Source organism: Cynocephalus volans, chromosome 4 (genome assembly GCF_027409185.1).
Source record: "Cynocephalus volans isolate mCynVol1 chromosome 4, mCynVol1.pri, whole genome shotgun sequence".
Taxonomy (NCBI): Eukaryota; Metazoa; Chordata; class Mammalia; order Dermoptera; family Cynocephalidae; genus Cynocephalus; species Cynocephalus volans.
The window spans coordinates 126,814,269-126,839,672 of record NC_084463.1 but is presented as its reverse complement, the minus strand read 5'-3'; positions in this window follow the sequence as shown (position 1 = coordinate 126,839,672).

The following is a 25,404-nucleotide window of genomic DNA, read 5'->3' as shown; positions in this document are numbered from 1 at the left end:
ATGAGGAGGTGTGCTACATTCAAAAAGAATTACTTGAGTTGTCTAATTTAGACAAGCAGAAGTCCAGGGAACATATGTGGGAAAGGATATTATTCTTACTAAAATTCTTAGTTTGTTTTCTGTGCTTATAACAGAATAGTTGAAACTGAGTCATTTATTAAAAAAAAAAAATTGTTTCTTTGTGTTGGAGGCTGAGAAGTCCAAAGTTGTGGGGGCACATCTGATGAGGACATTATTCCTGGTGGAAACTCTCTTCAGAGTCCTGAGGCAGCACAGGGCATCACATGGTGAAAGCATGCTCATGAGCTCTCTTTCTCTCCTCATAAAGCCACTAGTCTACTCCCATGATAACCCATTAATCCATTAACCCATTAAACCATGAATGAATTAATCTATTCATTAGCTCAGGACATAGACCTCATGATCCAATCAATCACCTCTAAAAGGCCCCAACTTTCAAATACCATAGTCAGATTTCCCACCCTCTTAATACTGTTACAATGAGGATTAAGTTTCAACATGAGATTTGGAGGGGGCATTCAAACCATAGCAAGTGCCTTTTACCTCAGTGAAATATCTAGAGTTTTGTGGTATGGGGCATGTTGAGATACTCCTTCTAAGGTGAAGGATAAGTTGCTGCATTTGGCCCTCCTACAACCAAGAATCTAGTGGGCCTACCTGGATTTTTACAGGCAACACAGTCTTCATTCAGGTATGCTATTCTGGCCCATTTACCAAGTGACCAAAAAACTACTAGTTTTAGTGAGTACCAGAACAGAAGAAGGCTCTACAACAGATCCAGGTTGCTGTATGCCATATGATCCAGCAGATCCAATGGTATGTGAGGTGTCAGTGGTGGATAGGGATAATGTTTAGAGCCTTTGTCAGGTTCCCATAGGTGAATAGCAGTGCAGACCTTTAGTATTTGGGATCAAGGCCCAGCCATCTTCTGCAGATAGCTACTCTCTTTTTGAGAGATAGCTCTTGGTCTGCTACTGAGCCTTAGCAGAAGCTGAACACTTGACCATGGGCCACCAAGTTACCTTGCAATCTAAGCTGCCTATTAGGAACTGGGTATTATCTTACCCACCAAGCCATAAAGTTGGGCATACACAGCAACCCTCCATCATCAAATGGCAGTGGTATGTACATGATGGAGCTCAAGCAGGCCCTGAGGGCACAAGTAAGGTACATGAAGAAGAGGCCCAAATGCCCATGGTTCCCATTTCTGTTACACTGCCTTATCCCTTCCAGCTGCACCTGTGGCTTCATGGGAGTCCTCTATAATCAGCTGGCAGAGGAAGAGAAGACTAAGGGCTGGTTTATAGATGATTATGCAAAATATGCAGGCACCTCCCCCAAATGGACAATGGCAGCACTATGGCCTCTTTCTGGCACATCCCTAAAGGTCAGGGATGGAGGAAAATTCTCCCAGAGGGCAGAACTTCAGGAGGTGCACCTGCTGTGTACTTTGCTTGAAAGGAGAAATGGTCAGATGTGCTATTATATACTGATTCATGGACTGAAGCCAGTTGTTTGGCTGGACAGCCAAGGACTCAGAAGGAATATGATTGGAAACTGTGACAAAAGAATTTGGGGAAGAGGTATGTGGATTGAACTCTCTGAATGGGCAAAAAACATAAAGATGTTTATGTCCCATGTGAATGCTCACCAAAGGGTGACATCAGCTGAGAAAGATTTTAATAATCAATTGGATAGGATGGCCGTTGTATGGGTATTAGTCAGCCTCTTTGCCCAGCCACTCCTGTCACTGCCTAATGGGCTCATGAGCAAAGTGGCCATGGTGACCAGCCACCCCCACCTCCCCACCCTGGGTTCTTAGGCCTTTGGGCTCAGACTGAATTACATCACCAGCTTTCTTTGTTACCCAACTTGCAGATAGAAGATCATGGTACTTCTGGGCCTCCATAATCACATGAGCCAATTCATATACATATTTCCTTTTGGTTCTGTTTCTCTAGAGAACCCTGACTAATACAATCTCCAAGACTAATCTTCAGCAGTTGGATTCTGCCCCTTCCGAAGTTCAGCCGGTCTCCACTATCAGTGATGACCACAGCTATGGGAGGTTAGGCTTCAGTGTGACCCCTCACGGTATCGCCAGATGCCCAACCCCTTCTAGGTGCACCTTTTCCTTAGAGAGAGGAGTCATGGGGGCCTTCTGGTTCAGTTCATTTTGGGAACAAACCTATTCAGACATACACGAAACAACTAAGAAACATATTCAAAGGAATGAGACTATTTCCTTTTTTTTTTTTTAACCCTTAGAGTTACTAAGATCAACTACATCTTATCTGTTCTTTCACACAGGACAATGGTATCTTTCCACAGTGCAGTCTTAGACTCATCTTTAGCTTCTTGGCTGATCTGAACTCCAGTCAATTTGAAGGAGAAGGGAATCTGCTCGCTTCGGTGGTCATTAACATCAATTGCCTCATCAATTAATATTATTGTGTTCTTTAGATATAATGGCAAATGTTGAAAGACATTTTTTAGGAAAATGTTAATGTTATTCCACCATGTCACAACAGTCCAATCCCTCCACATGACATTTAAACTACATGTTCTAAAGCAGAAGAAATACACAAATTTGCCAGCCCATCTTTTTGTCTATTTCATCAATTCTTTAATTACAGAGATTGATTTAACTTCAGGGGATGGGTAGTTAAGAGGAGGAAAAACCTCCTGCTCAGCTCACAGCAGCTGTTCCTAATTATAAAACATTAAAGAAGAAAGCAGCCTGTTAGTTTAGAACTGCGAAAACCAATCACAGAACGTAAAATCCCATCATCTTCTGTCTTTGCCAAATTAAGCCAGTTGTTCCAGACTCCACTACCTAAATCAAAGCCATACATTGAACAAAGATTTGCCTATGGTTACCTTCACTCAAAAATCAGTGATGTTTCTACAGGGCTATTTTACCTATGAAATCTATTGACACAGGTAGCATATGCAAAATAAATTTGTTAATTACTTTAAATATATGAGGTGGGCAGCTTCACCGAGTAATGTTTCAATATAAATCTCCTTTAGATTTCTATAACTGCTTTTGATTTAATAACATTTTTCACTTTATAAAAATAATTTATGCTTAGTATAGAAAATGTGAAAAATATTAGGCCTAAGAAAAAATATTAAAATCATCAGATTTCCCATGCTATTTTACCTTATAATTACTACTATTTTGGAATATATTTCTCTAGTATTCTTTCTACTCAAATAGAATCTTTCCAAAAAAATATATTTCACCATACTTGAATAACATTTTTTTCTCTTTACAAATTGCATACGTTATACACGTTAAATACTCTTACATTATTTTTAATGGCTGCAATGTAGTTCGTTACATGAATGCAGCACAGTTGGAAAAAAAAAAACCCTCCTCTTATTGTACATTTAGAATGTTTCCAGTTTTTACTATTAAAAACATTGTTACGATGATTCATGATTGATAAATGTTTTCATGCATCCATGACCATTTACTCCTGCTCTATTTCTCAGGATTGATAGGTTAGGTCAGAGTTCACAAAATTTTAGTACTCCAGAAGTTATTCACAGAAGAGTCACTAAGTCAAGAATTTTGTTCTAAGAACTAGAAATGTTATGTCAACTTGATTTTTTAAAATCTTAAATTATTACAGACTAAATTGAAGAAAATCACTTCTGGAGAGTTTAACTTAAATGCTCTGGAGTGGGACCCAGGCCAGGCCAACTTTTTTTTTTTTTTAAGTTCTATAACTGATTTTGCAGTACAGCTAGGACTGAGGACCACTGGGGCTTGTTAGTGAGCTTCCTAGTCTACCCGAGAATTTTATTTCCAGGGAAGAGGTAAGTAAATTACAATACCATAAAAATTGTTTTTTAAATGGCTGGAACAGAAATATTTTTGAGAGGTGCAACTGTGGGTCCCCATAAGTGAGTTTTGTAGAATATCTTTTGTCCATTTGTATCTGTGTATAAGTACATGTATACTAAATATCTAAGTTATAGCAGTAATTGATGAAAGGAATATGAATTGTATTCCCTGTACCATCGCCTTTTTACTTTGGAATCCCAGAGTAAATCTACAACAAAGTGAGTTAGACCTTTTTCACCTATTTTGTCATCTTTATTTTGAAATAATTTTCCAAAAGGAATAGATGAATAAAAAGCACTGGAAACATAGTATCTGATGGTGCGAATTCTCAGGGACAGGAAGACCCGATTCTACCACTTCCTCTTTCTAAGCTTCAGTAATCTCTCAGAACATGATAATCCCCTCATTGTGCTAAAGAAATCCGATCAGCAGCTTATTCATACTGCACTCTGTTTCCAGGCCCCTCTTAAGGAACAACTGCTATCCAGTCTCCCCTTCTCCCGCAGGCATAACGTACATTGATGCTACTTGGCAAATAATGCCTCCACCCCCACCCTCAGTCCCCTAGTATAGCATGCCTGTCCATTCATATTTTCAGTATTGTCTAATCGTTGATCCCATTTGAGCTCAGGCCTTTGCATTTCAACTCTGAATATCTCTGCAATTCTCATTGAGGAAACTAGCCATGCCAACTTAAGCCACATAAAGATCAATTTACAAAAGGCAGGAACTATTTGTGTCTGAAAATGTTGGCTTGTATTGTCTTTGGCAATTTCCTACAGAAGAGAGCCACACTCCTAATTAATAATGAAAGTAAAACCTAATACTTATTAAGTATTTTGTTTAATAAGCATGGCATTACACTAAGTGCATCATATCAATTACCTTCAGCACTCACAAATACCCATTTTACAAAAGGGGAAACTGAGGCTTAGAGAGGTCAAGACACATATTTAAGGTTACACAACTGGTAAGTAATTGAATGAACTCAAGCAGACATCTGTCTATCTAACTTGAGCTCCCATGTGCTTATTTTCTATGCTTCTAAACCTAGTCTCTCACCGAAGGCCCTCTAATCTCCCCTTCCAACTTATCTTGTAGGCAAACTCAAGCCAAATTGCCCTACTGTCTGTTTCCTCAAAACACAAAAAGTGGAAGTTATGGTAAAGACACAGCCTCTCTCGTTAGGGTAAACAACAGAATCTTTCAGAGTTTTACCAGAGAGTTCTAGAAAGGTAATCTTCAGGTAGGAGAAAATCAATTACCTGTCTATATGCACCTACCTACCCCAATATTTTCCTGCCAGAGGTCTTGTTTTGTTTTCAAGAGGCAGTCTGTTTCCTTATACCTCTTTTTTCTGTTTATACCAAGTCTGTGCATCCCTCAAGACCATACTCATAGCCTCCGCACACTGAACTTGCTACCTGTTTACTGCCTGGGAAGGTAATTCCTCTTTTCTCACATATTTTTGGCTCACTCGACTACATGAATCCATTTAGAAAGGGGCCAAACGTGAGGTTATGAGTATCTTCTGTCTGTGTACTATACTTGTGGTGAACAGCTTACGTAAAAAGATTTGGGAATTAGCAAAATAAGGCATTAGGAAGGGAGGGAGGCAGGTTAAGCACAACCTTGGCAAAGTTAACTCCTGTGTGAGATTCCGCTTCATCTTTTAAATGAGGAATTCAGGTTAAATAAACTTAGTTCTTATTTTTTGTGCATCTTGTATACTTTTCATTGTCTGCAACACCGTAGATGCTCAGCTAGTCTTGAACTGACTTACTAATGTTGAGTCTTACCAGAAAAAGATTGTCTAAAGCTTAAGCACACATAACTATTACATGGCTTCAAGTTTTTCCAGAAATGCAAAATTTCACCGAAATTCTGATTTAGCTTGGCTTAATGATTTCAGGTAAGAATAATCTTCCCACTAAAACCTTATTCAAGAATCTAAATACAGATAAGCCAAAGCTTTATAAAGGCACTTCCTTACCTCTTATATTTTCCTAAAGCTATGTCTCTCTGGCTCTTGCCCCCATGTCAACCTTAAAAGTGCTTTTGCAACATTACCAATGACTTTCTAGTTGCCAGACATGATGAGGACTTTTCAAACCTCATCTTACTCAACTTCTTCATGCCAGTGAAGAGTGCTGACTCTTCTTTTTTCACTGAACTCTCTTGGCTTCTATCATCCTTTCCCCCTCCAATGCCCTATTTCTCCTCCTACCCCCTTTACAATCTCCTTTATGAGTTCCTGCTCTCATTTTCCCTCATATACTCGTATTGGTGTCCCTGAGTTCCATTCTCAGTCCTTGTCTTGCTCTATGCATTCTCCCTGGGTGATCTCATCCATCTATACTTCTGAGTTGCTAAATGGAATTCTCCACGCTCACTTCACTCCTGAGGTCTAGATATGTATATAATAAATGTCTCTACCAGAAGTATCCCACACATAGCTTAAGGCATATACGTGTGTATGTGTTTGTATATAAATTCAAAACTAAATTATTATATTTTACCCAAAAGCTATTCCGTCTTCGTTAATATGTATAAGCATATAAACTAATCATCTCTCTCCCCCCACCACAAGTGACAGATGAATACAGCCAATCCAGGGAACAAATGCAACCAAGTTTAAGAAAGTCTTGTTTTAAGATCTACCTCAAATTCTTCCACACCAAAAATTCTTCAAGTAATTATTTTATTTTATATTTATATTACCATGCAATGTAATTGACTTTTTCATGTACAGTTCTATAAATTTTAGCACATGTATAGATTCATGTAACTACCTCCACAATAAAGATGCAGAACAGTTCCATACCACTCTTAGGAAAAGTTCTCCTGTGTGATCCCTTTGTAATCACACATTCTCCCTACGCTTAATCCCTAGAAATAACTGGTCTTTTCCTTGTCACTACAGTTCTGCCTTTTAAAGAATGGCATATTAATGGAATTAATTATACAGTATGCAACCTTTTGAAACTAACTTCTTTCAACTGGTATAATGCCTTTCATCCAAGTTACTTTGTGTAAAAATAGTTTGTATCTTTTATTGCTGAGTAGTATATTTCATTGTACAGATATAACACAGTTCATTTACACATTCACACACTGAAGTGCATTTGGGTGTTTCCAACTTTGGGTGATTATGAAGAGAGCTGCCATAACATTCATATACAGTTTTTGTGTGAACAAAGTTTTCATTTCTCTAGAGTGAATACCTAGGAATGAGATTGCTGGATCATATGGTAAGTGTATGTTTAACTTTATAAGAAACTGTCAAACTGTTATCCAGAGTGGCTGTTTCACTTTGCCATCAGCAATGTATGTGACACATCCTCACCAGCACTGGTCACTATTTTTTATTTCAGCTATCCTAATAGGTGTGCAGTGGTATCCCATCGTGGTTTTGATTTGTGTTTCCCAAACGGCTAATGAACATTTTTTATGTACTTATTTTCCATCTTTTTGCCCAAATTGTTTGGGATGTTTTAGTTACTTTGCCTTTTTATATAATTTGTTTTTTAAATTTTGTAACAGCTTTTATTGAGATATCATTAACATCAAAATTGTATATATTTAAGGTATACAATCTTAAAGGTGATGTTTTGATATACATATACATCGTGAAATGATCACAACATTCCACCTAATTAACATTTCGATCACCTCCACATAGTTACTTTGTGTGTGTGTATGTGTGTGCTGAAAAGATTTAAGATCTATCCCCTTAGCAAATACAATACAGTATTTTTAACTATCAAACCCATGCTGTACATTCTTCCCATATAAATCTTAGAATCAGTTTTTTTAGACCTACAAAAAATCCTGTTGTGATTTTGATTTGAATTGAGCTAAATCTATAGACCAATTTGAGGAGAACTGAATCTTTACTATGGTGGGACTTCTAATTCATGAACACAGTATTATTTAAAATGTAAGTAGTTTTGTTTTGTTTTGTTTTCTTATGGTTGAGTTACAAGAGTTCTTTTTATAATCTGGATACAAGTCTTTTGTTGGATATGTGATGTGCAAATATTTTCTCCCAGTCTGTAGTATGTGTTTTCATTCTCATAGTGTCTTTGATAGAGCGAAAGTTTATTTTGCTGAAATCCAATTCATTAGTCTTGTCTTTCATGGATTATGCTCTTGGTATATCATGTCTAAGAACTCTTTGTATCACTCCAGGTGATGAAGTTTGTCTCCTAGGTTTTTATCTTTAAAATTTTATAATTTTATATTTAACATGTAGGACTATGATGCCTTTTAGTTCATCCTTATGTAAAATTTGGGGTTAAGATCAAGGCTCATTTTTTTGCATGTGATTTTCCAGTTGTTTCAACACAATTTGTCGACGTGCTATCCTTCCTCCATCGACTTGTGTTGGCAATTTTGTGAAAAATCACTAGGACATATTTGTATAGGTCTATTTCTAGTTTCTCTATTCTGTTCCATTGATCTATGTACATATCCTTTTGCCAGTATCACACTGAATTGATTGCTGCAGCTTCATAGTAAATCTTAAAATCTGATAGTGTGGTTTCTCCAACTTTATTGCTCTTTTTCAAAATTGTTTTGGTTATTATAGTTCCTTTGACTTTCCATATAAATTTTAGAATCACCTTATCTGTATCTATAAAAAACAATGCTGAGATGTGGTTGGAATTACATTAAATCTATAGATCAATTTGGGAAGAGTTACATCTTTACTATGTTGGTTCTTTCAATCCGTAAAATATTATATCTCTCTATTTAGGTCTTCTTTGATTTATTTCATCAGGGTTTTGTAGTTTTCAGCATATAGACTCTGTTCATGTTTTGTTAGACTTATACCTAAGTATTTCATTTTTTGAAGCTAATGTAAACTTTAAAAAATTTTTTAGTTTCCAGTTGTTCACTGCTAGTATAAAGAAATACATTTGATTGTTGTGTGTTGACCTTGCACCCTGTAATCTCATTAAACTCACTTATTAGCACTTGATGTTCTTTAGGGATTCCTTGGGATTTTCTGGATAGACAATCATGTCTTGTATGGCTTTTCTTTCTTTTTTTTTTTTTTTACCTTATTAACTGGAAAGGGCACCCAGGACAATGTTGAGTGGCTAGAGTAGATATCCTTGCCTTGTTCCTAAATTTAGGGGAAAAGCATTCAGTCTTGCACCATTAAATATGATGTTAGCTTAGGCATTTTGTAAATGCCTGTTATCAGGTTAAGAAAGTTTTCTTCTATTTCTAATCGCAGAGTCTTTATCATGATGTTGGATTGATACTTTTCTGCATCAATTGATTTGATCATGTGATTTTTCTCCTTTAGACTGTTAATATGGTGAATTACACTCATTAATTTTCTAATATTAAACCAATTTTACATTCCCATTATAATCTCCACATAGTCATAATACATTATTATTTTTATATATTGAAGAATTCAATTTGTCTGCAGTGTTTTGTGGGTTTTTTTTTTTTTTTTCTTATGTTGTTTTTGGTATCTGGGTAATTCTGGCCTCATAAACTGACTTGAAAGTGGTCTCTTCTCTTCTAATATCTGGAAGAGACTATATGAAATTCTCTAAACATTTGGTAGAATTTTCCAGTGCAACCATCTGTGCCTGAAGATTGCTGTTTTGAAAACCTTTAGCTGAAAATTCAATTTCTTTAATAGGTATATAATTATTTGAGTTATCTGTTACATTTTGGGTAAGTTTTGATAGCTTATTGTTTTCAAGGAATTGTTCCATTTTATCTAACTTTTCAGATCTGCATTCATAGAGCTGTTCCAAGTATTCCCTTATTATCTTTTTAAAGTTTGTGGGATCTATAGTGATATCCCCTCTTTCATTCTTGTTTTTGGTGATTTATGGTTTATTTCTTTTTTCTTTGTCAGTCGTGCTAAAAACTTATCAGTTTCAAATAATTATCTTTTGTTTTATTGATTTTCTCTGTTGTTTTTCTTTTTTCAATTTTATTGGTCTCTGCTGTTTATTATGTCCTACCTTCTGCTTGCTTTGAGATTTACTCCTAGTTTTACTTTTTAAGTAGAAGCTTAAGTTATTGATTTGAGAACTTTCTTCTTTTCTCAGATAACCATTTAATGCTAATGATTTTTTTTAATTTTGCAAAACTCTGTGTAGTAGGAAAACATTAAGACCTGGGAGTTGGAGGTACATTAGATTTACATTCGAATGCATGACAAACTATGTGTGAAATAATTAACCCATTACCTTAATTGAGATCACCTTAATGATTCCAAAAATGAAAGTTCAAGATAGTTCAGTGCAGAATTAGTCAGAGTGATTACAGAAAAGACTTGTCTGGAAGCAAAGAACAGAGGAAGCATTCTCTGCAACAGGGTGTGAGGCTCTTATGCAAGGTTCTAGACCTTTTTTACTAAAAGGCGTGAGATGGCCCTATATATATAGCTTTTTTCAGTGATACCTGCTCCTACCTTTATGTCTCTTCTACCAGGAAATACTGACATGCATTGTGGAGTGCCCATGGTATGTTGTTTACAATATACTTAATTGCACCCAATGTGATTCACTCAATAAATATTAATAACTATTTCTGATGTGCTTGAGGCTACAAAACAATTAAGTTCCATATTTTAATGAATTTCCACTTCCCTTAGAAGGAAGCACAGTATATACGCAAGCAAGGTCTACATCAACTAGTAATAGCTATCATTTATTTTAGACATACTATGCACCGGACATTGCATGTGCTGGGTATGTTACATACCTTTACTCTCTACCACTCTCCTGCAAGCTATAAATAATGGGGAGGAAAGTTTCACAGAAAGAATATGGATTTTTTAGTAAGAAACCAAGTTTGAATTTCTGCTTTCTCACTTATGAACTGCATGACTTAAGCCAATTATTTAAACTCTCTAAACTTCAGGTTTTTTAATTGAAAAATGGGCAGAAAAAGTTATGAGGATTAAAAGTGATAATATATGAAAAGGGCCTACTATGGTAGAGAAAGTAGGGGTTTTGAAGTCTATAATACTTCACTTCCAGCCCAACATCACCACTTATGAGAGTACTTCAAAGAGTTCATGAAACAATAGAATTAAAAGGTAATATGAATCTTACCATGAACTTTCTGAAGTACCCTCGTATTAGCTATGAGACCTTCAGCAAGTTGCTCAAACCCTCTGAGTTTTGATACCTCATATATAAAATAGATAGATAGTAGATAAGTAGATAGACAGACATAAGTAGACAGATAAATAAGTAAATATAGATAGATAATAGATAAGTAGGTATAGATAGATCAATAGATAGAGACAGAGAGATGGACAGATAGATCATCTTCCCCTTCACTGCAAAACCTCTCCTTTAGGCATCACTTTCTCAATTACTGGCAACCCCTGTCCTTCCTCCAAGTTGCTCAGCTCAAACAACTTGGGGTAATTTTTCATTCTCTCCCATAACTCACAATCAATCTGAGAGCTCATCCCATTAGTTCTACCTTCAACATCGACTCAGACTCCTTCATGTCCACTACCTCCTCCTCTGTCATCATGATCTGAGCCACCTGTTCTATTGCCATAATTTTTTAACAGGTTTTCTTGCTTCAACCCTTACCTTCCTACCCACGATTCTCATCGTGGCAGCCAGAATGACCCTTTTAAACATAAGTCACACCAGCTTCTCAAATGGCTTCCCATCTCAGGCAGAGTAAATGTCAGTCTTTACAATGATTAAAAGGTCCCTCCAAATCTCGCCCACCCCTACTGCCCATCTAGCCAACCCAGATAACCCTATGACCTCTTCGACTACACTCTTGCCTGTACCTGCTCCTCTCCAGGTCCGCGGGCCTGTGTGCCATTCTGAGAACACTCCTGGTTCTCTCTGACCTTGGGGACTTTACACTCCCTATCCCTTCTACTTGGAGTGTTCTTAACCCAAATAGCTTCAAGACTCCCTACCTCACCTCCTTTAAGTCTTTGCTCAGATTTTGTCTTCTCACCAAGGCCTTCCCTGTTCACTCCATTTAAAATTCCCACAGCCCACTCTCCACACAATACTCTCTATTCTGTTACCCTGCCTTATTTTTCTCCATAGCATTTATCACCATCTAACCTGCTGTATTGTACTTATTTATGTTTTTGTTGTTGTCTGTTTCCCCAACACACACACACACACACACACACACACACACACACACACACACACACACACACACACACACACACACACACACACACACAAATGGAAACTGTGTGAGAGCAGGTATTTGGGGCTGTTTTATTCATTTTTGTATCCCCAGAACCTGTCTCTCATCCTCTCCCTCATTTCTTTGTCCTCCCCTCTCCCCATCTCTTCCCTTCTCTCTCTCTCCCTCTGGAATACATACGTTTACTCTAGAGAAAGTGGTATGCAAAACAAATTTCTGTTTCCTTAGCTTGTTAGAAACAACCCCCTTCATTAGGATAGAATAGAGGATTTCTATTATATTTAACATGTGTGTACTGGAACCTACTGTGTGCCAGGTACTACATTATTTAAGATAAATAACAAATAACCCCTGTCCTCAACTCACTGTCTAGTTTAAGAAAGAAACAAGTAAATATATGAGAAATAAGAGAAAGGTACTCACAAAAAGAATACGTTACTTAGCGGAGAGGATTGTTAAGAGGTTAAAAATAGGTCTTATATAGTCAAGACAAATCCCGCAATAATAATCAATTAGAGAGAAGACTAATAGCACAATGTGAATTTGGTAGAAGTTTCCCCATTCGATCAACCTAGGGGGTTGATTGAGATGATTCAAGTGTTCCTTTGACAATGAGTCATCCATAATTTCATGATTGCTTTTGCTGTGTTTGTGGTTATGAAATGATCCTCATGCTTCCATTTCTAATATTAGAAGATTCTATTCCAACCAGTACCAATTGTTAAGCAAGGGAGTGGGTGTTTATAGTATGGGTTATTTGTTCTCCAGTGGGCCTGGGTTATAGTGAACTCAGCATTTACTGAATAGGAATCACATACTAGAACCTTTCTTAATATGCTGAATGGGACTAAACCAGAGGTGCTTGGGGGCACATTCAGGTGAACTTGAAGAGCTAGATGGTGGAATGGGGAAGGTGAGAAGTTAATAGCTAAAGTGTTCTTGTATTCTAAAGACAAAATTACCCTTCTGAGTAAACATTTAGCAAACTGGCAGATCATAACTCCAGGGTTCAGAGGGCTAAACATGCCGACAGCAACAGTGAAAAGAACCTGGAGGACATACCTCCAATTTCAAAACCTTATTTCATTAGTGGAAACTTTCGGAGCTCTGTTGCATGCCCTAGAAGTCTAAAATTGAGGGTGGAATATTTTAATACAAAGGGAACATCTGGAGGAAAAAAACACAATCTTTAAAGGAGCTCTTTGGGAAATGGCAGAAATAGCTGACAGATATATGATACCTGATTATTTCACATACATTATCTCATCTAATCCTCATAGCATCCCTCAGGGGTAAGTGTTGTTCATTATCCTCATTTTATAAAATAAACTGAGGCTCAGAAAGATGAAGTGGCATTCCCAAGAGGCAGAGCCAGGACTTGAATCGGTCTTCTCAATTCCAATCCTACCTTTGTCTTTCCTTACCTGCTATGCTGAAATTTCAGAAAATAGAGTTTGTAAAGCTCTAGTCCAGAGTGGTGCTTCTCAGCCTTGAGAATCACATTGGAATCACCTGAAGATACTTATACCTCCCCCCCCCCACAAACACACACCTCCAGCCACTGATCCCTGGGTCCCAGTACTAGAGATTCTGACTTAATTGGTCTGGAGTAAAATCTGGGAAATGGGATTTTTAAAGCCCCCCAGGCAATTCTAATGTTTAGTCAGAATTGAGAACAACTGTGAGGAAATTATTTTAAATTACAAATTCCCTGAGCTCCATTCTAGGTCCTTCTAGTAAGTAGCTAGATTTGGGAACCCCTGGTCTACCAGATGACCTTTGGAGATGTTCAAGGTGAGTAATTACTGAAGATCCAGGTATTAGTCATACCTCTGTGATTGCCAATGTTCTCATGGGGAACTGATTTATCTTCACAGTGTCTGGTGTTTCTTCATCCTGTAATGAGGCTATTGATATTTATCCCATCAACTCTTCAGTGTTCAAAGAAGTGATTAATATGAAAGTGTTTTCAAAGTTATAAGGCATCATACACTTGTAAGGTATTATTATGAATGCTTCCCACTGGTGTTCCTGGATTTTATCTCTAAAATTGACTGACTCCTGGACAGGTCACATCTGTAGGAAGAGTCCTCATCTTCACTTTTGACTCCCTCTTTTATCCTCATCACAATGCACAAGGAGGCCGAGAAGAAGAGTAGTTGCAGAATTTCTTTCCCATCAGAGGAAAGAATTCACAGTGAAGGTTTACCCCAGTGAGAGAAAATGGAAAGAGATGAGAATTGTACATCCTCAACCTCAGGCATTTGTTGTCAAAGATACAAATCCAACCAAGGGACTGAGACATTAGCCAATATGCTCTCCCAGCACTAAATTCAATTCAGAAATGAGACTGCCCATTACCATAATATCCCATCCCACCGGAAGCATGCAGCTTCTTCATCTGGGTTTTCTGTGTCTAACTGTGTAATGGAAATATTAGGAGGAACTTGGGTGTGGGGAGAAGATACACAAAGGAACAAAACACATCACACAGATGCTTTCTCAGTTTAGATCCAACCCCTGGCTTCTTATAGTCACTACTATTCAAATTTTCAGGAGGATGACACAAAGGGACTGATATCCAAGAGGTATCAACCCTTTCAACCCTGGGAAAGACTCTGCAAAACATGAATGCTTGCATCTAAGTTTATATATTAAATACTAAAAGTAGACATTTGAATATATTGCTTATCTCATAAGTTTATATATTTATGTTTTCCATGTCTTTTTTTTCAAATTTCATGGGTAAAATGGAGGAATCATTTATGATTATGCATAAATAGGAGAAGGGTTGATTCTCACGTGTTTTTCAGAGCCTTAAATATGCATCACGACTGCCTAAAGTGAGAAAGGCATATAATATGGTGTATTTCCCATTCTTATTTGACCATGGAAACGTGATCCACATGAGACAAGAGTTCTATAAAACACGTATTGGGAAATACTGCCCTTGCCCAAAATAATCTGACCAACTTCAAAAACACTGTTAGCTGATTCCTTTCCTTTGCTCTCCAAGCAGAATGCCTCCATGTGTGGGTACCATCTTATTGCCCACCACACTGAAGCTATCTCCTGGTGGGCTAGTACCTTTCATCTGAGAGAAACATTTAACTTTCATCTTCTCTAGGTCCTGCCACCCACTGGGGTCCAGCATTATTGAGTGACTGACATGACAAATGAGCTCACTGTTCAGGTGTGATCCCAATCCCCAAAACAGAGAATGCTCTGGCCATTTTCATGCTCAACAATATAAGAATCCTTTATTATACAACATCCACAACATGCAGCCAAGAATCATACACCGAGTAAGGGCAATTTAGTAGCACTTCTCATAATGCTAGGTACCCGATAATGGTAATAATCTGAATTGTAACTACAATGAATTGAGCATCCCTTGGGTGATACTGATAATAAAATTAATAATAACCACCAATGATATTAATACCAAGTATGGAGTGCATACCTTGTGATAGGTTCGATACTGAGCTCTTAACATTTTTAATTCTCACTAATGTGATCCCCAGAAGATTAATACTATTATATGCATTTTACAACTAATTAAACTGGGAGTCAAACTCAAAATCACATAACTAATAAATGTCCAAGTCCAATTACTTATCCCTCTATGACAGTGCATTTCTCAATCTTTAATTCTCCAAAGTTTATTCTCAAACTGTTTGGAGACAGTGGCAGTCCAGCTTCATATTCCAGAGTCATACTTTGTACTCAAAGTGACTGGCTTTTATACAGTAGCTCCAGCTTGTGGCAGACAGAAGGAAACGAAATGGATTAGTAGAAAGCCTACCTGATATCAACCCAGAATTTCAAAAAGTCCAACAATTGGCTAGAAATGTTTTTATTTATGTGTGTGTGTGTGTGTGTGTGTGTGTGTGTGTATATATATATATATATATATATATTTCCCCATTTAAAAAAAAATTTTTTAGAAAGGTACTTGTTCTATTATATTTGATAACTCTTCAATGAAAAAAATCCTTGGAATTGTTTCCCCAAGGAGGAACTATTAATAGGCATAGTGGAAAAAGCCAGGGCAACCTAGGTTTGAATCTGGATCTTCGCATGACATTGGACAAGATATTTAGTCAGCTCTCATCCAAAAAGTAGGGATAACCATACCTTCCTTGTACAGTTGTTATGAGACATAAATCAAATAATGTCATTTGTAAAGAATTTGTTCAATGAATGATAGTTTCCTTCTCCTCGGAGAAAAACAATTGAAAAGGATCCATTTGCTTTTCTGCCCTTCAGATTATTTTATCTGCAAGTTTCCACTAGGGTAGAATCACACTGCACTCAGAGTGGTATTTGATTTTTAAGTGGCTCAGATTTGGCTGAAGAAGGTAACACTAACTATAAGCAGGCTTCAAATCCTGTCTGGGGCTTACTGTGAGCAAAAGTGGTACAACTTCCCACCAGTGAAGAGGCATTTATGTGCCCTGATGGAGCTTCAGTGATGAAGCCTGCAGAACAGAGGTTGGTCTCTCTATTCAGTGCACTTTCTTTAGTGTACCTGCTGGTAGTCCCCCAGCAACCAGAAAAATCTTTGCACTCAGAAGACTGTTTAATATAAAAAACTAGTCTGGGTACTATTTATATGTTCTGTCCATTAAAACCATGCAATGCAATTTGAGGCATTTAATGGAAGTCATAATTAAGAAAATTGTTAAATCTGCATAAAATTATGTATGCGGTAGCACTAATATGTTATTTTATCTTTACATTTGAATACAAATTATTAATAAATTATTTTTATTTTTTAGCATTTTTGCAGCTTTACATGTAGCTTCTCAAATATAACTAAATCTTTAATACTGTGCAGATGGAAGAGATACTTTTTTAAATCAAAGACAGTAGAATCTGTCAAGGCGGGTAGAAGTAACTATAATTTGGAAAAGGTGAAATGTTTCCAAACTGTAAATAGTATAGACCAGAACATGTAGCGAATTAGGTATTTCATAGCGAAATAGCACAGGTGTGTCTAAATTCTGATGATGAGATTTTCTAGCCTCAGGTTATTTTGTCAATAAAATGTGAATAATGTTATATAACTTGTAGAGTTTCTATGAGGATTACATAAAATGATGTATGCAAAGAGTCTAGCGTGAGACCAAGCATGGGACAGACATTCAATGAATGTTCCTTTTGCTTTTTCCTATGTAAAGATGGACTTCACCTACAAAATTCTGATTCCATGGAAATGGTTCAAAAAATCTTTGGGGACAGAGATATCAGCTTTTAGCAGGCAGCTTCAAATCCTCAGAAACCTGGGGTAAACACCAACCCAAAATAAATTAAAAGCCAATGTGAAAATTGTTAACAAAGACTCATTAAGTTATTTTTTATAAAGCTTGTAGAAAATATTTTAAATGCACAAATGAAAAAAGAAGGAGGTGAGAAGCTCTCCCAACTCAGACAATAATTCTGTAGCTTTGCAGAGTTTATGCTCATCTCTATACCTCGGTTTATCCATCTTCCTCACAGGGATAAAATAGTGAAAACAAAAAATATACCGGAAGGCTCAGAGCTCTTCCCCTCAAAACTCATTATTCTGACATGGAAGCAGCTATTTGTAAATCAATGCTTAGAATTCCTGTTGCTATATAATTAGAATAACATTCTGTTGTACTCCTTTTACTGAAAATCAAGAGACAATCAAATTTTGAGTGGTGGCCATTACAATGGAAATGCTTGAGCACCAAAGGACTTATAATTATGCCTTTTATTTTACAGTCCTCGCAGCTGAATTCAACATATACCCATATGTAAAGAATACAAATAACTTATGTAATAATTGAATGAACTATCCAACAAGAAAATTTTCTTATAATGATTCATTTTCAGTCATTTTCGTGGGGCTTTGGTCCTTAACTTACCAGGAACAGCAAGACTCCCACAATTGAAACAGAGCAAGGAAGGCTACAGCGTGTAGATAGCTAACCAAAAGACCGAGTAAATGATTATGACAATGGCCTACGTGCGTAGAAATAAAGCACTTTCATATCCATTATCTCACTTGATCTTCAGTAAACTATGGCATTGGCAAGCCAGGTGTTTCTTTTTTTTTTTTTTTTTTTTGTCATTTTTTCGTGACCGGCACTCAGCCAGTGAGTGCACTGGTCATTCCTATATAGGATCCGAACCCGCGGCGGGAGCGTCGCTGCGCTCCCAGCGCAGCACTCTACTGAGTGTGCCACGGGCTCGGCCCCAGGTGTTTCTTATTATCTCCATTTTACTCATGAGGAACCTGAAGCTCCACGAGGTTATGTGGCAGGTAGTAAAGCTAGAAAGTGGGAATAGGGGTAGGATGGGAAAGAGGAAACGTTGACTCCCTCTCAAAGAGGGAGAGATGATGCACGAGAATGATATTAGAATGGCAAGTCCTCCATGGGGATGGGGCAGTATATAGTAAATGCAACTTTTTAGCAGAGCAGAGAGTGAATAGTGTACGGCAGCAGTGACATTCCACCTTCCCTGGGTTCCTTGGCCTGAGCCTGGGATGTTTTGCAGTTAGAAAAATGCAAGCAATGAGATTCATTCTGGCACCATTTAAACTTTAAGTTCATCTCCAATATAAGAACAAAGGAGAACATGCCACCAAACTGGCTTATTTTGGTGAATAAAAGCAGATTACCACAGCTTAAAAAAAAAAAAAAAATTAAATGGGCTTTCTAACCCCACCCTTAGGGAGTGTTGGCTAGAAAGACTTATGTACGGTTTTAGGTAGCACGAAAGGAGGGGAAAAAACAGAGTAGGGCAACCAAAAGTCAAAAGCAACAAACTTCATGAATCTGAGCCACGGACTATGCCTACAGGGGATGAGGGAAGAACCAAGTTTCCACCCTCTTAATGCAGAAATGAGAGCAATTGTTGATTGAAAAAGGAAAATCTTTTCTTCTCCTCCCTTCCTCAGAAAAAGTGTGGTTAAATAACACAGTGGGTGCCACCCCAACCCCTTATATCCTAATTAGAAGGTAAAAATAGTGCGCTTTAAAAAAATAATACACAATTCAGATATAAAGCAACAACAAAGTAGATGTTTCCAATTTGGGGTCTAATGTGATCATACACAGTAATTAACGATGAGTTTGTAACCAGTCCTGTTGGCTCTGTTCAGATGCCAAGTGTGGCAGTCCCGTGAATCATCAGTTATGGGTGTAGAGCCTTAATCTAAAGGCACTGAAACTTCTGGGTGATGAGTGATGGATTTCAAATGGTTGCAGAGACTTGAAGAAAAAATAAAAAATAAAAACAAGGCATTGGGGACTGAAAAACAGCCAGACACCTGGGTTGTTTTCTTGGTGCCAGTGTCATCCCTCGAGTCCACAGACCTCTTTTGGACAGAATGAAACTCAAACCCAGCACATGCAGTAAAGCACAGACCCAGCCCAGCACTTAATTCTCTGCCAGCCTGAGAAGAGGCCCGAGGACATCTGTCCCAGCCAGAAGAGGAAGAGTGCCAGAAAGCTCGAATTCAGCCTGCCATCCCGTGGGTGCTGGGACTCGCAGCGTCAGTATCGGCTGAGAATTTTGATGCTGGATGACAAATTCCTGTAGGCATGGCTTTGTACAAGGCTGAACAGAATATCTCCTTAATGAAGGCTTTGGATTATGGTCCCATGGTGATCAAACCATTTCAGTCATTCCCACACGTAGGGATCACCTCACCATCCGTGGAACCAGGCCATCCCTAAGCCAAATTAAAAAGTAGGCCAAATCTGTCACTAGCTTGCTCAAAGCTGGGTGTCTCTACCTGCCTCCCTTCTTTGAACATGCTGCCCCTTCCCCGCCTTCTTTCTACTCTCCACCCCAACAAAGCCCCAATTCTTTGCTGCCTCTGGGTATCCAAGGATCCCCCTCAGTAAACCAGTTCTGAAGTGAGGCCTTGCCCCACTCCAACAAACATTTATTAAGTCTTAATGATGAGACAGATGATAGAATATGTATAAGAAATACAAATACATTTTTAAAAAAAAAAAACCATGCTCCTGAGCCTTGATGGGAAGAACTTTATAATTCACTCCTCAACATGAACCTCCTACTGCGGACAGGACATAGTGTTGGGCTCACAGGAGGATACAGAGATTAGGAACATGCATGTGCTATCTCCAGCAATTCCTGGAAATCAAGAAAAGACTTAAAGGCAAGAAAGGAAGAGCTGTGTAATGGAAAATCCATAGCGTCTTGCCTAGTTCATGTAAAAGCTTCTAACTGCCCTCCCTGTTTCTACTTTTGTCCCCGGTAATAATAATACCAATAATGAATATAACAGAAACTGGTTCACCATCCCGGAGGAGCCAGAGTTTTCACTGTAAAACATAAATCAGATTATGCTACTTCTAGCTTAAAACTTTCCTAAGGCTTCCCTTTGTGCATTAAACAGAATCCGAACTCCTTCGCTGTGACTGACAAAGCACTCACTCTATGACCAGCCCTGCCTGTCTTTCCGTCTTAACTCACTACAGGCCCATCAACCATTTTTCTGTTCCTCAGATATTCCTGCCTCAGGGCTTGTATCTCGGTCATACCCTCTAGCTGAAGTGCTTTTTTTTCAGATTTTTGCCTGGCTGGCCTCATTTTATCACTGAGGACTCAGTTCAAACACCCCTTCTTCAGAGACGCTTCCGCTGACAGGCCTACCTGGAGACCCCTCCTCAGTCCTCTAGGGCTATTTTCTTTTCTTCGTGACAGATACCACTATCTGAAACTGTCTTCATTTCATTGTCCATCTGTTTTTGTTTATCTGTTTAGTAGAAAACTCAAACTTAATAAATCTAAAACTGAGCTACTGACCTGCCTTCTCCAGGACTGCTCCTTCAGTCTTCCCCAGCTCACTTGAAGGCAATTCCAGTCTTCCAATTCTTCCAGTGGCTCAGATCAAAAATCCAGGAGTCATCCTGGACTCCTTTCTTCTTACACAATCCATCTAGAAATTCTATTTATTCTGCCTTTAAAATATAACCGCACCTCCCCTGCTTCCCCACTATCTCCCTCATCTTTCACCTGCATTAGCCTCCTAACTGGTCCCTCTGCTTCCTCTTTGATCCCACATAGTCTAGTCTATTTTCAACAGAGCAGCCAGAGTGGCCTTTTAAAAGTGAATTGAGTCATGTTATTTTTCTTCTGAAAACTTTCCAGTGGCTTCTATGTCACTCAGTAAAAGTCAATATCCAGCATACAGATCTGTGCTGTCCAAAAACAGTAGCATGTGCCTACAGAACCCTTAGAATGTGGCTAGTTCAAATTGAGATGTGCTGTAAGGGTAAAACACACACTGAATTTCAAAGACGGTATAAAAAAAATAGAAGACTGATTACATGTTGAAATGTTAAAATTTTTGATATATTGAGTTAAATAAAATATATTATTAAAATTCATCTGAACTGTTCCTTTTTACTTTCTTTTTATGTGGCTACTAGAAAATTCAAAATTATATCTATGACTCACATTTGTGGCCTGCATTATATTTCTATTAGACAGCACTGATATAGATAGTATGTAGTTAGAGACTGAATGAGGTCATCCAGTGAGTGAGTGTAGACAGAGAACAGAAGAGGTCTAAGGATGGAATCCTGGGGGCCTTGCAAAATTAAGAAGCCAGGGAGATAAAGAGGAACTATTAAAAAAGATTGAAAAAAGTGTCCAATGAGGTCAGAGAAGACTCGAGAGGATGACTTCCCAGAAGCCATATGAAGCAATGTTTCGAGGAGGGAATAATCGATTACTTCAAGTGAGCTGAGGACTAAGAACTAACTATTAGCTTTGACAATGTGGAAGTCATTCAAGACATTGACAAGGGCTATTCTGGTGGAATAGTATAGATAAAAGTCTAATTAGAGTGGTTCCAGAGAGAGTGTGGGAAGCAGAAATGAATACTACAAGTACTATGTATAACAGTTTGAAGGAGTTTTGTTATAAAGGAGATAAGAAAAATGCAAATGTAGCTGGAGGGAAGCGTGGGATCAAGGGAAAATCTTTTAATATGAGAAATATAACATGTTTCTGTGCTGATAGTAATAAATTGATAATGAAGAAGAGAGCCTCTCTAAAATTGCTAGAGTAATCTCCTTGAGTAGATGTGAGATCCTGGCACCTAGCGTACAGAGGAGTGGTGTGCCTTAGACAGAAACATGGAGAGTTCTGCAGAATAGCAGAATGGAAGACAGAACATGGGCAAAGATGCAAGTAGGTTGGTAGAAGTTGTGGAAGCTACAGGTGGAAGGTCTCTTCTGATTGTTTCCTTTTTATCAGTGAAAAAGGAATGAAAGCCATCAGCTGAGAATGAAGAAAGAGAAAGTGGTGCAAGTTTGAGGAAAGAGAAGAAGGTTTGAAATCATGTTTGTGAAGAAAAAGTGAATAGAATAGGAAAATGAGTTAGAATTTCTGGGCCCACTTGAATTTAGTAGTCCATGAGTTTAAAGGGAGACCATGCAGTAGGATAGGGTACTTTCCTCCTGCCGAGTTAAGCATCCAGAAAACAGGTGCAGAGTAGGAAGAGGGTTGTAAATAACCAGGATTGCCCTACTAGAGTTGAAACCCCTAACCTTTCCAGCTTATACCTTCATAAAGAGGTTTACTAAGTTCTGAAGGAGAAAATAAGATTAAATAACAAACAGAAAGGACAAAATATCCATATTCTAAATGTAGGTTTCTGATGGCCGAAGAGTCTTACTTTATCCCCAAAGAAGCTAGTATAACTGTATGCTTCATGTTTTAACTTAAAAGAAGTACTTATGCGTTGCTGAGATGGAAGCATCACATAATACCAGTGTGGGGAACATGTTTTGGAAAGGGGTCTTTAAAACACACCTGGGCATTGTCCCATATGTGCAGCTGTTCCTGTATAGAGTTTTCTTCACATTAACAACAACAACTACAATAAAAACACATAAAAGTCAGCCCAAGGATAAATATTTGCTAATGCTTAGAAAAATAAAATTTTACCTGCTACTGTGAATAAGGGATGTTTGGGTTAAGTTAATTGAGAACTAGCAAGAGGAGTCAGTGGCTAAGATCTGCAGAAATGCCCTTAATGATTTTACAATTGTTTCCTTAATAATGGAATCTTAATAAGCAGGTCAATGTTAAATTAATAATGTGGAAGTACCCTAAAAAGCATATTGAAACATGATTTTAGCCCATTCACTCAAGGCTTAAAGCCATACTCTGTTTTTTTTTGTTTTTTTTTTTTTCCTTCTTGATAGAATATCATCTATTGGAAGGAAATTCTTAAGCTAGGAGGTGAAGTTTAAAATATAATATTAATAAGGAGGAGAAGTGAAGTTTTAAGGACAGCCAGGCAAAGGCTATGTAGGCCCAGAGCTGCAATCTTTCTGCCACTCACTGACCTTACCCATACTTCATTCAGTGAATGACCACTGAGCCTGGGTAACGTGCTAGACATTTTGCTACCTGTGGAGAGTAAGAGATGAATAAAATGCCGTTCTTATCCCCGAGGGGTTTGCTTTCTGGTGGGGGAAAATAAATACTTTAGTAAACACAATATGATATTGATCATTTGTATAAAGTGCAGCACAGAGAGTGAAACATTTGAAGTGGGTCTTGAAGGGTGAGCAGAAGTTTGCTAGACAGAGAAGAAGAAAAGCATGCCAAGCAGAAAGAAGACAATGTGAGAAAGCACAAAGCTATGACTAAGCATGAGGTATTTGAGGAGCAGGAGCAGTTCAGTAGGATAGAACCATAGGATCTAAAAGGACAGAGTGGGAGATGAGATTGCTTATTACCGAAGCATCCAAATTTTGCCCCACTTCCAGCCACTGTAGCCCCATTGTCACCATCCTCACCCCGTCTTCATTCCATCCATTTTCCACAAGAAATGCAAACACAACAAGCATGTCTTCATTTTTGTAAACATCACTAAAGATCGGGAGGCCACAGGGAAGGAAGGGTCTCACAGTGGAAGTCTCAGCATTGCACCACCCTCATCATCTTGCCCGTCCTCACTGGCCATCCCACCCTGGCCCAATTATGCTGACTTTCTCCCTTCTCTGCAGTTTTGGCACTTTCCAACAACCAGAGCTTAACAACAGACAACACTCAAAGCTGACACAAACATACGTGACTCTCTTTCAAAGGAGTTTTCTTATTGGACAGCCATATGTAGAAGAATAAAACTAGATCCGTACCTCTTGCCATATACCAAAACCAACTCACAATGGATTAAAGACTTAAATATAAAACCTGAAACTATAAAACTCCTAAAAGAAAACATAGGGTAAACACTTCAGGAAGTAGGGCTGGGCAAAGACTTTATGAATAAGACTCCAAAAGCATAAGCAACAAAAGGAAAAATAAACAAATGGGATTATGTCAAACTAAAAAGTCTCTGCACAGCAAAAGAAGTGATTAACAGAGCAAAAGGACAACCTACAGAATGGGAGAAAATATTTGCAAACTATGCATCTAATAAGGGATTAATATCCAGAATATATGAGGAAATCATACAACTTAACAGTAAAAAAAAAAAAAAAAAAAAAAAAAAAACTAACCCGATTAAAAAAATGGACAAAGGAGCTGAACAGGCATGTCTCACAGGAAGACATACGAATGGCCAACAGACATGAAAAAATGCTCAACATCACTAAGCATCAGGGAAATGCAAATCAAAACCACATTGAGATACCATCTCACCTCAGTTAGACTGGTCATTATCAAAAAGACAGAGAATAACAAATGCTGGCAAAGAAGAGGAGAAAGGGGAACTCTCGTACACTGCTGATGAGACTGTAAATTAGTGCAGCCCTTATGGAAAATAGTATGGAGGTTCCTCAAACAACTACAGATAGAACCACCATACGATCCAGGAATCCCACTGCTGAGTATATACCCAGAAGAATGGGAAACCATCGTGTCAAAGGGACACCTGCACTCCCATGTTTATGCAGCTCTATTTACAATAGCCAAGAGCTGGAAACAATCTAAATGTCCACCAGCAGGTGACTGAGTGAGGAAAATGTGGTACATCTACACAATGGAATACTACTCTGCCATAAAAAAAAGAAAAGAAATTCTGCCATTCGCAGCTACATGGATGAACTTTAGAGAAAATTACGTTAAGTGAAATAAGCCAGGCACAGAAAGAGAAATACCGCATGTACTCACTCATAAGTGGGAGCTAAAAAAAAAAAACCCAAGTAAATTTTTAAAAAAGAAAGATACAACAATCACAATAATTTGTTGAACTTTCAAAGGGAGATAACAGAACTGAGGCCACCAGAGGTGGGAAAGGGGAAAGGAGAGGAAGGTAAGGGGAAATTGCTAAAGGGCCACAAAAAATGATTACATTGTGTAATGTTAAATAAAATAAT